The sequence below is a fragment of the Schistocerca piceifrons genome, chromosome 4, assembly GCF_021461385.2.
Source record: "Schistocerca piceifrons isolate TAMUIC-IGC-003096 chromosome 4, iqSchPice1.1, whole genome shotgun sequence".
Classification (NCBI taxonomy): Eukaryota; Metazoa; Arthropoda; class Insecta; order Orthoptera; family Acrididae; genus Schistocerca; species Schistocerca piceifrons.
Window position 1 is genome coordinate 105,785,982 of NC_060141.1, and position 14,279 is coordinate 105,800,260.

The 14,279-nt window shown below is 43.6% G+C and overlaps 1 protein-coding gene across 1 annotated transcript in view; it reads right to left on the minus strand.

Annotated features, from left to right (window-relative positions):
- Nucleotides 1-14,279, minus strand: part of LOC124795635 (nephrin-like) — a 910,890-nt gene that overhangs the window by 161,999 nt on the left and 734,612 nt on the right. The gene's annotated exons all lie outside the window — the stretch shown is intronic.

The following is a 14,279-nucleotide window of genomic DNA, read 5'->3' on the forward strand; positions in this document are numbered from 1 at the left end:
AAAAAAATCTATAACAGCATTACCTGCCGTTTGGGTATCGAATGAAACAGCAAAGGAGTAAAAGGATTTACGGCGGAGCTAATTCCCTGCACTTCCGCATCCTTGCTCCTAGCACCTTCCCCTGCATACATGTATGTCACATGTGTATCACACCCATATTCTGATCTCTCCCCTGATCTACCTTCACCCTTCTATAACTCTCTCTTCTCTTCCACCTATTTCATCACACTGTCTCTCTTCCACCTGCCTTCTAACACCCTGACTCTATCCACGTGCTGCCACACTGCCTGTGCCTCTACCAACTGCCTCCACACAACATGTCCCCCTTCCTTCTGCCTCACTACACCCCCTCTCATTTCCCCCTGCCTCCTCACGTCGTGTCCACCTCATACTCTCTTTCTCTCCCTTTTCCACCTGCCTCCGCTACCATTTTCCCATTCCACCGGCCTACTAACCCTCTTTATCATCCACTTCCCTCCTACACCTCCCCCAACTTCAACAGGTTTAGCTCTTTCTCCTCTTCCCACCACCCATCTTTTCTTCCCCCATCTCCCTACCCATCTCACCCTACTCCTCACTCTGTCCATCTCCTCCTGACCCGCTCATTGTCCATATCCTCTTACCACCTCTCTCTCTCTCTTCATCTGTCCTTCCCACTTCTCTCTTCCATCTCCTCCTCCCACCTCTCTCTATGTCATCTCCTGCTCCACTCCTCTCTCTCTCCATCCATATCCTGCACCCCAGTTTCTTTCTGATCATCTCCTCCCTCTCTGTCCATCACTCCATTATCGCCCTTACCTCCAACACAGTGGGAAATTGGTGGTTTGGTTTTTACTCCCACAATATTTCTCTCCAGAGAGTAAGTAATATGTGTACCAAGTTTGGAGAAGTATTTATTATAGCGACCTGGTTGACACACTGACAGCACAAATGAGAAACAAATTCATACTTTTGAAAGTAATCCTAGTCAACTGAATACAGGAAAATTATTCAAACAGGTCGATTTTGAATATTTTGTCATCTGTTCTCGTTCACACCCAACTTTATAGTGGTAGTGGAAAATCTTACTCTCAGTATTTTTATGCAAATAGCAACTCATGTATCTAACGAAGGCTGAAATTGCTCCAGGTGCTCCTGAGTTGCGATACAGTCTCATCCCCTCCTCATTTCCGCCCCTATGCGACGTAAGCGTATCTTAACCCCACAGTGCTTCTTTACATTACTGATATGTGTACCACGTTTGGTTCAGATCGTTGCAGTGGTTTAGGAGGAGATGTGGAACCTACATAAACATACATACACCTATGCAGAAATTTATATATTCTTGAAGTCTAGCTGTGAAGAGGATTCTTCTGTTCCTTCTCTCTCCGGCAGAAATTTTGCTCTCGGAAAATGGTTCAAATGGCTCTGAGCGCTATGGGACTTAACATCTGAGATCATCAGTCCCCTAGTACTTAGAACTACTTAAACCTAACTAACCTAAGGACATCACACACATCCATGCCCAAGGCAGGCTTCGAACCTGCGACCGCAGCAGTCGCGCGATTCCGGACTGAAGCGCCTAGAACCACTCGGCCACCGCGGCCGGCTTTTGTTCTCATTCACCTTCGTTTAACAGTTTTTGTTTCTAATGTTACACATCTTGTAAAACTAGTCGCTTTTGTCCGGGACCGTCTCTGTTTCTCTTATTGTCAACAAACTACTGTCTACTCTTCCTACACGCACTGTGCAAAGGCACCACGCATCTCTTCGCCCGTAAGAGGTACTGTATGTCATATCCTGAGCATTTCTAGTTTTTACTACTAGTGTAACTGTTCTAGCTTCGTTATTCTTCACATGTTAGTGGGTCTTGCACTTACGGCTATATGTGTATTATATACGTTAATTTAACAAAGGCGAAGTTACGCTAGACACACCTTTCTTGTGGTCAGCCCATGCTGTTGTGAATGTGTTTCGTGGAAATGATACGTACATGCTGTCAAGCTACAGTAAACATGCGTAAAAAGTCTCTCTAAAAATACTATGGCTTACAAGAGATGCTACTTGAATCTGTTGGTTCTCCGATACACATTTTAAATCCATTAGCAAAAACAAAATTATTCTTTAAATGCCTTTACGAACGTAGTTCCCTCCACCAAACGTATTTTCAGATTTATTGAAATCGCATTCATCATCCTTTCAACTCCCGAACGTGATTAAACGTTCCCATTGCTATGAGGAGACACGTCAAGAGGCTTTACAGCAAGTCTTGCTCTCGTGTCTTCCCAAAAAGCCACGCAGTAACAAGATTAGTTGCTGCAAAGGGAACTGTCAATTCAGATTTGCCCTCACTTGTTGGTAATTATGAAAAATGAACTGACACGGAAATTAAGAGAGTTAAGAGGAAGAGGGGGACAAAAAAAGCCTCCCGTGTCGCTGTAGCAGCAGCTCGGGCGCAGAACTCGATTGAATGCCGTTTCCGAATTTGCTGCAGGCACACGTCTGAAGGGAATCAGCTTTGACCGGCCGCAGAGGCGGCTGTGGACGACATTCGGACCGACAAGTGGCCCGGTATGCGAGCGACGGGCGGCGTTGAGGTGGCGGGCCGGCCTTGGTAAGTGATTCATGAACGCGCGGATCTGCGGGCACGGCTGCCCGGGTCGGTGCAGCGCCTTTCACCAGCCTGTCCACGGGCACTGAATGGACCGAGACCGGAAAGGTTCGAGTGGCTGATAATTTGTGTCGTCGCGTCAAAGTGGTGGCTGCCGGGAACGCTTTCGCAGAGAGGTGCTTTCACTGCGCGCCGCCGCTATTCGCCTAACGACCGTCTGCCGAACGTTTGGTCCACCCACCGGACGATAAATACATCTGCGTGAATACACAGCGAAACTCCGTTCATTCTCTATTTGGTGTGTTCGCCGTTTCGAGTGGAGCTGACGCACGAATAGTTCCTCTGGTCATGTTCAAAATAGGAACTTCCGCTCTTGATTATTTCTGTCCAATGAATTTGAGATTTAATCCAGTTCAAAGGCTGAAAGAGGGTTTATTACAAGCTACACTTTTTCCGTATTATTCTTGTGTTTCAAGCCAAAATGAGACACATTCCAAGATACTAAGTTCTACGATTTTGCAGTGGCTGTGTTGTTCAGAAGTGCGCTGCGGCGACTACAGCCGTTATGAAATGATCAACCAATTTTCTATTAAAATACATCCCTTGTATAGGAATATAAATAATGGATGTACGTGTGCAGGCTGTAGACACGTAGTTTATGACATATGCAAGTTTGGGATTGACCGCGAAGTGCTCTCAGATAGTCTAATGGTAATGCGACCTCTCGCGATAAACGGAAATTTGGGTTCGAGACCCGGTCCAGCACAAATTTTCATTGTCATCATTCCAGTGAACAGCTGATGGCCATCCACATTCTCAACTGCGAATACATTCCGGGTATACTACATTCTCTTTTCCAAAACAGTATCATTTAGAATGACTGTGCTGAGGATCCTCCTTCCAATCGTTGGACGAACGCTGACATGTCAGGTACAGAATTAAGTGACGGAGAGGTACAAAATCTTTCACACTCAACAGAGGAGTGACGACTGGATCCGATGAGATACCTACACGATTCTATACAGATAATGCGAATGAACTAACTTCTCTTTTCGCAGCAGTTTACTGTATGTTGCCAGGGGACGAAGCGTTCCTAAAGAAAAGAGAAACACGAATGTCATTCCTGTTGTCAAGAAAGATAATCGAATGCACTCGTAAAATCATAGGGCTACACCATGAATTCCAGGCTGTTGTAGAACTTTGGAAACTGTTGTATGCTGGTGTATAAAGACATGTGGGACCGAAAACTTTTATAGAGAGAAATCAAGATGGATTCCGCAAACAAACCAGACCGCTGTGATCGCCCACGAGACCGAGCAGGTAGCAAATAACAGAGCACAGGTTGATGATTTTTTTGACCTACTGAAGTTGTTCGAAACAATTTCGTAGCATCGCCCAATGAAGAAAACAGGAGTATCCGGAATACAAAACCAGCTTTGTGACTGGACAAATGAGATCCTAGAAAACAAAATGCAACATGTCACTCGTAACGAAGAGAAATTGTAGGGCGTAAAAATATCTTTGTGCGTAGGCTGAGGCAGTGTTATAATACCACTACTTAACACAATAATTATAAAGGACGAAATGGAGGATGTCTGAAACTCCGATTGGCTGTTCATGGGTGATGACGCTGGTATACATGCAAGTAGTTGCAACGCTAGAAAACTGTGGCGAAATCCAAGGTGGCTTGCAGAGGATCGACTGGTGATGCAGTGATCAGCATCAATATAAAAGTAAGCTAGTACACTCACATCATCTCCTCAACACTATCCGGACACCTATTAGTGGACATGAATGTCAGTGGTGTCCGTCCGCAGCTCGTGGTCGTGCGGTAGCGTTCTCGCTTCCCGCGCCCGGGTTCCCGGGTTCGATTCCCGGCAGGATCGGGGATTTTCTCTGCCTTGTGATGACTAGGCGTTGTGTGATGTCCTTAGGTTAGTTAGGTTTAAGTAGTTCTAAGTTCTAGGGGACAGATGACCATAGATGTTATGTCCCATAGTGCTCAGAGCAATTTTTGTCAGTGGTGTCCATCCTTTTCCTTTATGGAGGCTTGAACTCAGTTGAGAACACTTTAAATGAGACGTCTGAATGTCTGTCGAGGAATGGCAGCCAATTCTTCCTCAGCAGCCGAAATCAGAGAAGTTGTTGATGTTGGACACTGGAGTCTAGATCAACGACGACGATCTGACTCACCCTGAAGGTGTTCCGTTCAGTTGTAGTCGGGTCTGTGGGTAGGTCAACCCATTTCAAGAATGTTATTGTTCCCAAAAAGCCATGCGTAACAGAAGAAATACTCTTGTTGATCGATGAAAGAAGAAAGTACAAAAATGTTCAGGGAAAATCAGGAATACAGAAATGTAAGTCGCTGGGAATTAAATGAATAAGGTATGCAGGGAAGCTAAGGTGAGTTGGCTGCATGAAAAATGTGAAGGAATCTAAAAAGAATGATTGTCAGTAGGATTGAATCAGCGTATAGGAAAGTCAAAACAATTTTCGAGGAAATTAAAAGCAAGGGAGGTAACATTAAGAGTACAACGGAAATTCCACTGTTAAGTGCAGAAGAGACAGCGGATAGGTGGAAACAGTACGTTGAAGGTCTGTGTGAGGGGTAATACGTGTCTGAGTTGTTAGAAGAAGAAACAAAAGTCGATATGGAAGAGACAGGGGATCTAGTATTAGAATCACAGTTCAAAAGCGCTTCGGAGGGATTAATATCAAATAAGCTAGAAGTAATAGATAACATCCCATTTCTAAAACTGTTGGCGGACGTGGCAACAAGACGACTAATCACGTTGGTGCATAGAATATATGAGTCTGACGACATACCATCTGACTTTCAGAAAAATATCATCCACACAATTCTGAAGATTGCAAGAGCCGATATGTGCGAGAATTACCGCACTGTCAGCTTAATATCTAATGCATCAATGTTGCATACAAGAACAATACACAGAACAATGGAACAGAAAATTGAGGATCTGTTAGATGATAATTAGTTTCGCTTTAGAAAAGGTTAAGCACCAGTGAGGCAGCACTGGCGTTGCGGCTGATAAGGGAAACAAGACTAGAGAAAAATCAAGACGCGTTCATAGGATTTGTCGATCTGTAAAAAGCGTTCGGCAACATAAAATGGTACAAGATGTTTGAAATTCTGAGAAAAATAGGGGTAAGCTATAGAAAGAGACAATACACAATATGTACAACAGCCAAGAGAGAATAATGAAAGTGGACGACCAAGAACGAAGTTCTCGGATTAAAGAGAGTGTAAGACAGGTATGTAGTCTTTCAACTCTACTGTTGAATCTGCACAACGAAGAAGCAATGACGGATATACAAGAGAAGTTCAGGAGTGGAATTAAAATTCAAGGCGAAAGGATATCAATGACACGATTTGCTGATGTTAGTACTATCCTGGGCGAAAGCGAAGAGGTATTAAATGATCTGTTGAATCGAATCAACAGTCTATGGACTGAGAATAAATCGAAGAAAGACGAAAGTAATGAGAAGTAGCACAAATGAGAACAGCGAGAAACTTAGCATCAGGATTGATGGTCGCGAAGTAGATGAAGCTAGGGAACTCTGCATCATATGTAGCAAAATAAACAGTGACGGATGGAGCAAGGACATCAAAAGTAGACAAGCGCTAGCAGAAAGGACATTCCTGGCCAAGAGAAGCCTACTAGTATCAACCACAGGCCTTAATCTGACGAAGAAGTTTCTGAGAATGTACGTTGGGAGCACAGCATTGTACAGTAGTGAAACATGGACCGTGGGAAAGCCGAAACAGGAGAGGAACGAAGCATTTGTGATGGGTACTGTAGACGAATGTTGAAAATTAGGTGGACTGATAAGGTGAGGAATGAGGGGGTTCTGCGCAGAATCGGATAGAAAAGGAATATGTGGAAAACACTGACGAGGAGAAGGGACAATGTGGCAGGACATTCGTTAAGACGTGAGGGAATGACTTCCACGGTACTAGAGGGAGCTGTAGAGGGCAAAAACTGTAGAGGAAGACAGAAATTGGAGTACATCTAGCAAATAATTGAGGACGTATGTTGCAAGTGCTACTCTGGGACGAAGAGGTTGGCACAGAGGTGGAATTCGTGGCGGGCCGCATCATACCAGTCTAAGACTGTCGACTCAGCAAAAATTGTCCACAAATCATTTCCTGACAAATGCTGCTCTATCATGTGGTGTACGGCCATGCTACTACAGACAACCATCGTGTCAGGACTGTTCCTCTACTGTACGCAGTACACAATGTTGTAACACGTGTTCAAATGTTTCTACATTTCGTGCTACCGTAAGCGCAATAATGAGATCACACAGAAACCACAGGAAAGAACCGCATACAGTTACACTACTTCCATCGTACTTCACTATTGGCACTGTTGGGGGATGGCTGGCAAAGATGTCGAAGCATTCGCCAAATCCATCCGTTCCCCACAGGTTATAGAAAGTTTCATCACTTCAGAACACTCATTTCCCGTCATCCTCCGTCCAGTGGAGTCATCAGCTCACCCGTCACTTATCGCTGACTATACTGTGAGACGTGTGTGACGTACGAGGAGCAGCTCGATTACTTTACTCCACTCTTTTTAACTCCTTACACAGTCACTGTGCTACGTGGACTCGTGGTGGTACTCTGGAACTCAAGAATGATACTTTCAGCTGAATTCGTACGATGTTTTACACCACCATCCTCAGTACTGGGCGGTCCTTGTCCGTGAGGTCCGCTTGGCCTTGGTCTACTGTGGATGTTCCTTCGCGTGTCCACCTCATAATCACATAATCAACAGGCGACTTGGATAGTTTTAGAAGTGTTGAAATATTGCTGTTGGTTCTGTTACCTACGTGACATCCAATGACTACTCACGTTAGAAGTCACTGAGCTCTCCTGTCTAGCCCATTCTGCTGTTGCCGCTTCTCTATTGAGAACAAAATACAACCATTTGTAGTAGCAGATCCGCCTCTCGTGACATTTAGTGTTCAATTCCGCATTACGTAGCGGTGTCCGGATACTTTTCATGAGATGGTGTAAATAACCAAAAAGAGCCGTTTGTGTAAAATTTCACTTCAGTTGAAGATTCATTCGAAGTAATCACACACGTTAAATATTTGGCAGTGTGGGTATGGAGCGGTTTAAGATGGAACCAAAGAAGAAGTAATAAGTAACAGATCCAACAGGGACATTTCAACCCCTCTAAAGCTACCGAAGTGGAATTATCGATGATGTTGTTATAAGTTGTAAAAGCGAAGGAGCATCCACTGTAAACCAAGGTCAGCCCGCCCGGTTGGCCGTGCGGTCTAACGCAAGGCTTTCCGGGCTGGAAGGAGCGCCTGGTCCCCGGCACGAGTCCGCACGGCGGATGTGTTTTAAGGTCCGGTGAACCAGCCAGTGTGTGGATGGTTTTTAGGCGGTTTTCCAGCTGCCTCGGCGAATGCGGGCTGATTCCCCTTATTCCGCCTCAGTTACACTATGTCGGCGGTTGCTGCGCAAACAAGTTCTCCATGTACGAGTGCACCACCATTACTCTACCACTCAAACATAGGGGTTACACTCGTCTGGTGTGAGACGTTCCCGACGTTCCCTGGGGTTGGGGGGGGGGGGGGGGATCAACCGGGGGCCGAAAAGCACAATAACCCTGCGTTTGGTGTGGGGCGGCGGAAGGGTGAAGTGGACTGCGGTAGTCGTCGTGGGATTGTGGACCACTGCGGCTGCGGCCGGGACGGAGCCTGTCCGTCGTTTCTAGGTCCCCGGTTAACATACAATACATACGAACCAAGGTTAGAAAGACCTCATATACTGAAGGCCAGGGACAACCTAGCATTAATTGTAGGAGTGATAGATGGCAAACTGAGGTTTCTTGGAAGAATCCTCGGGAAGTGTAGTCTACACACAAAGCAGGTGGCTCTCAAACCGTCGTCCGGCCGATAGTTAAATATTGTTGAAGAACGCTTGCCAGATGGAACTGATAAAGTAAACAGAGACGATACAAATAAGACTAGCGCTTTTCTTCACATGTTCCTTAGTAAGCGCAAAAGCGTCACTAAAATGCTCATTCATCTGTAGTGGGAAAGGCATCCACAGAAGCGATATACACCAAACACTGCTTTACTGTAAAAATTACCGAGAGTGTACCTCAAGCTCTGATTTACGGTAAAAATTACGGGAGTGTATCTCCCTAGAACAGTCATAGTATTTACTCATCCAAATATTATGTCGTTGAAAGACTCTGAAGGTAAAATTACAGAAATGCAATCTCACTGATTCTTATCAATAGTCCTTCTTCTCACCCACCATTCACAACTGGGACAGGAAAGGTGGGAAATGACAGTGGAACACAAGGTACCCTCCGTTGCACACCACTAGTTGGTTTGTAGATGCATGTTAAATGTGTACAGTTTTCCGTCAACATTTCTACGGAAGCATCCGCTCACGCCACAGCGATTGAAGAGCTAAGACCACGCCTCTCCGACATTAGCAGCGTTCTGGGGCTAGAGGTGCGGAACGGGCGATGAGGATCGCAGCTCGTTACCGAAGGCTCACTTCTCCCATCACCCGCCCCCCCCCCCCAAAGTACCCATGCCCTGTAATTACCGACCTGTGAACGACAGCAGGAGGGAGGGGCGTGTTTCAGAGGATGAAAACAAGTCAGGTTGCCGAAATTTCGTACCTTCAGAATGACCCTAACCATACCTGAGAGCAGAATTACTCAAAAATGAAGGTCCAACAAATTACTAGAAGGGCAGGTGGATGAACGTGAGCTGCCATATGAAATGCAAGGAAACGACGAATCCAAATTTTACAGAAAGCCAGGGGAGACAGCAGACACAGTGATACTCTTACTTCTCCCTATTCTTGTTGATTATCTAGGACAAGCGCCGCTTCTCCACCCCCAGTCGCAGTCTTGTTTTGTCTTGACTTTCCCCAAAGTTCATATTTCTTGCTTCCATTATCTCCTTCACATCATATTGCGAGTTGCGTCGTGGGCGGCCCCTTTTCTCACTCTGGTATGGTGTCCATAATAGTATCCTATTTGATAATCTGTCTTTTTCATTCTGTTCGTGTGGCCAAACCACATCAGCTGCTTTTGTGGAATGACGTCACGGTTATTGCTATTCATTTTCATCCTTTGTCGGTTTACGTCATTTCCTATCATGTCCGTCCTATTACAACTTGAACTTCGTCTTAAGAAATTTGTCTCAGTGGCAAGCACTTCTTTACTTCATTTCTTTTTTTTTCTTGCTGACGTCCGAGGCTTCTGCTCCGTACAAAAGTACACTCTGAACTATGGTCTCACACATCCCGTTCTTACTCCACAGAACAGAGTTCATTGCCATTTCAGCAGCTGAAATGGTTCAAATGGCTCTGAGCACTATGGGACTTAACATCTGTGGTCATCAGTCCCCTAGAACTTAGAACTACTTAAACCTAACTATCCTAAGGACATCACACACATCCATGCCCGGGGCAGGATTCGAACCTGCGACCGTAGCAGTCGCGCGGTTCCGGACTGCGCGCCTAGAACCGCTAGACCACCGCGGCCGGCTTTCAGCAGCTCTTCCTTTTCTAATAATATCAGCGATTTCACGATTGTTTGTGCCTCTTTTGTTAAATAATACGCCATGATATTTTGGCATTCTCGCACATATAATTACGTCTCCCTCTATCTCCAAATTATTCACTTTTTCCTTTCCGGAAGCCTAGTAGTCACACTTTTTCATGTTCCTCTTCAAGCCAGAGTTACTGTATTCCACTTTAAGCGTTCTTGTCATACAGTACATATCATCCTCACCTTTTACTAGTACAATCTGGTCACCTGCTTTAATATTGCTGTCCTCTACTGTCACTCCCACAATCTGGTATTTTATATGCCGTGTCTGCAGGATTGCTCTTACACACAGTTTAAAGAAGTTTTGTGACAGCCTACAATCTGCTTGAAACCCTTACTAACCTCGAATTTGTCAAGCTTTTCTCAGTACTTTCTCTCGCTGTGATACTTTAACATAATTTCATAACAGCCTTTAGCAATCTTTGATCTAGCTCTATGACTTTCAGCTTCTGCCGCATATGCTTTCTCCAGTCAATGCAACAGGTGTCTCCAGTCCAACCTTTGTGAGTTTTTCACATATTAGTTCCATTACGAAGATATTGTCAGTCACCGATCTTCCTGCTTGGAATCCTGTGTGCTCTACTTGTTGCTTCTGACTTGATTCTTTCTCTATGATATCTTTCAGTACATTCAAGTACAGTCTTCTGGCGAATAGGAGAACTGTCAATTCTCTGTAATGATTTGTGTAACATGTTTTCCATTCCGATGGAACATCAACTCCATTTAACACTCTCACAAACTGCCTCTTTAGCATCTCAGACAATTTCGGTAGGCCAATAGTTACCAGCTCTGGACGTATTGATTCGTATCCTGATGCCAGCTTCATCTGGCAACTTCTCACAACCTACTGAAGACCTACAGCATCTACAGGCCATAACTCCTCCTGTTGCATCCTCACCTCACCTCTGTGTGAAAATACAGGCCGATTTTCCTGGAATACATCTTGAAAACACTCCATATCATTATTATCACGTAACGTGTCACTAGTTGAGACTCGAATTAATTTGATTGTTGTCCATTCCTCAGCACTAGGACCACCACCTAGCAGCCTCTGTACATACTCACATCTTTCTTCCCACGCCTTGTTTTTCCTTTTTAACACTTTTCTTTGTACTTCGCGATTCAGTGTCCTATAACTATCTCTACTCTGACCGTCATTCAAATTCAGGAACGTAAACAAGTTTCTTTTTTCCGTTCGATTATCTCTGCTGTTTCTGGATCCCGCCAAACTGGTTTCATCTTCTTCTCGTGTTCTCTAAGGGCCTCTTTCGATGTTTCAACTATGACCTTGTTTGTATGAGCATATTCCCCTTGTGCTGTTCTCTCTGCACTCCCCACCTGTTTCCCAATCTCTGTTCCTGTAAGTACCTAATACTGTCTTCCCTTAAACTTTCCAAGTTGCACCTTATGGTATCAGGCCGTTCAGAATGCTGCTAGTACACTTTTTCTGAAACTGTTTTCTGCAATTTCGGAATTTTAGAATACTGACTTCTGGCGGAAGTTCGCACAACACGAGTTCTGAGCATAACCTCTCATCTACAAGTCGCAAGGCACATTGCAGCGTACGTCATAGCGTACATCTAGTATCAGTGTCATCTTCTTCATCTTCTTCCCTTTTCCAGTGGCGAATGGCGTGTGTAAAGGATGATGGTTGGTACTCTTCCGTACAAGCTCTATTTTCTGTGATTTTCTCGTCGTGTTCGTATCAAATGACTTATGCAGCAGGAAGTAATACACTGTCCGGGTTTCAACGGTAGCCTTCTCCGTGATAAGCACTTTAGTGCCACGTAGTTTGTTGAATGTCTCCGTAACGCTCTTGTGCTTCCTAAAGGAACTTGGTTGGATCTGTAGTATCTCTTCTGTAAATCATGACTGGTAAGAAATGTCTTATCAGTAAGTCCGCTACACTCTTACCCAGTTCAACAGCTGCGACTTCTACCTGAGAAGTTCTGAATCATGAGTTTATCGACACCACACACTGTCCACTAATGATACGCGTTACAGTGACCACGGAAATACTAGCTACAAGGAAATAAACCTCGAACTAACTCTTCGAGAGAGAGAGAGAGAGATAGAGAGAGAGAGAGAGAGAGAGATAAGTGAGGAAGTAGGGAGGTGAGCTTTGATAATTTGTAGCAGGGATGATGTTAACGTCTTAATTGCTGCCAATTCTTAACGGTTCTTGCTACAGCGAACAATAGATAAGTTTGCATAGCGACTTAAACGTGGCCACGTCACAATATGGAGGAAACCATTGATCGGCATACATCAATGTTCACAGAAAGGTTTCCTAAGGAAAAATGAATCTCTTTGGCTGTTGCGGGTTACTCGAGAGGGACGCGCTGATCGGTTTAAAACCGAGTCGCTTTCCAGATTGACACGCTCTGTCTCCTTTTAAGCAAAGATTTTAAACTGTTTAGGAATAAGTTTTGTACAGCTTAATTCCAGACGATTGAACCGTGGTGCTAAACATCCGTATTTTAAGGAAACAAATGTATTTGTTATGATCTTAAATTACATTCTTCCACACGAAGAACCCAGTCGTTGCACTTCTTACCGATTGCAGATTCTTATGCCTGTCACAGCCATAACGAAAGCCATCTCTGTGAAATGACTGTGGACCGAAATGAAAGGAGGGTCGAAATAATGAAAGATAGACATTATAATCGCTCGATCTGAGGTCTGCTATAGATATATTCGAAACACACGCAATGTTTTCTGAATATGTACGTTGATTCAGTTCACTGTGGTGGCCATATAAAAGCCCTCATTTTCATTTATGTTTTCAAAATAAGCGTCATGATTCTATGACAAAGATACGTTCAAGTTGGCATATTTGTTTCTACAAAGCACAAAAAACCACATCACTAACAAATAAATAATATAAAATTTTTGGTAAACTACTGTTTATCATAGTCAAGATAAACACAAATCTCACTACAGTCTTACTTCCACTTCTGTCTAAAAACTCTGCGAAGGATTAACAAGTAGAACGAATGTGTGACGAAATTAAAAGAAAGAAAATCTTTGTGTGAGAAGAAAATTTGTGGTGAGAGACTAGAATTCAAGATGAAGAAAAAGAACAGAAGTAAATGTAGTAGAAGCACTTGGACTGGAAGAAAGAAATGAAATGGAAAGCCATCTGTTAGAATACTGCAGAGATCAGACTTTGATTATTGATAACAGTCGATTTAAAAATCATGATAGGAAAGGTTGTGTATGTGGAAGAGAGGTAAAAACTGAGGAAGACACAGATTTTCAACTCAGATATTATACAGTAAAACTGTTCCATGATCATATGTGGACCCAGATGAAACGTTATTGTTTATGAACTGCAAATTGAAACTGAAGAATTGACAAAACGGTAGGAAATTCAGGAGATAATACGTGGATAAACTGTAAGAGCCATTTATAGGGGAGAGTTTCACGGGTAAAATTCGCCAAAAATGCAGCAAGAACAGGGGAAAATATATAAAGGAAGACAAATGAAGGATAAAATAGTGATGGCAGCAAAGGCAAAGAGAGAAATCTCAGTAGAAATCCTTGGATAACAGCTAGACATTGCTTTTTTATGACAGAGAAAATATCAAAATGCAATGTAAAAAGCAGACGAAAAGGAGTACAGATGTCTCAGTATAAGACTTAGAGGAAGTGAAAGTTAATATTGGCAAATCAAAAGAACCTATAGGATAAATGCAAAGTGTGACTACAGAAAATCTTCACGCCACTAACAGGAAAATCAAGGAAACATTTGGAGAAGAAAGCAGCTGTCTGAATACCAAGAGCTCAAATGGCAACTCATTACTAAGGTAAGAAGGGAGGGCTGGAAACAATGAAGGAGTGTACAAAGGAAACGATTTTCTAGAGAAAGTTATGGAAATGGAAGAGGATGTAAAAGAAGATGGGAACAATTCTAGATTGGCCTTAAAGAGAGAATCATTCCTGAAATTGAAAAAGTTATTAATATCGACATAAATATAAGTTCTACGAAGTTTTTTTCTGGAAGAATTATTCTGTAGTGCAACAGTAGAAGATTTTGAGAAGTTCCTATACAGAATTGGAAGATTATAGTA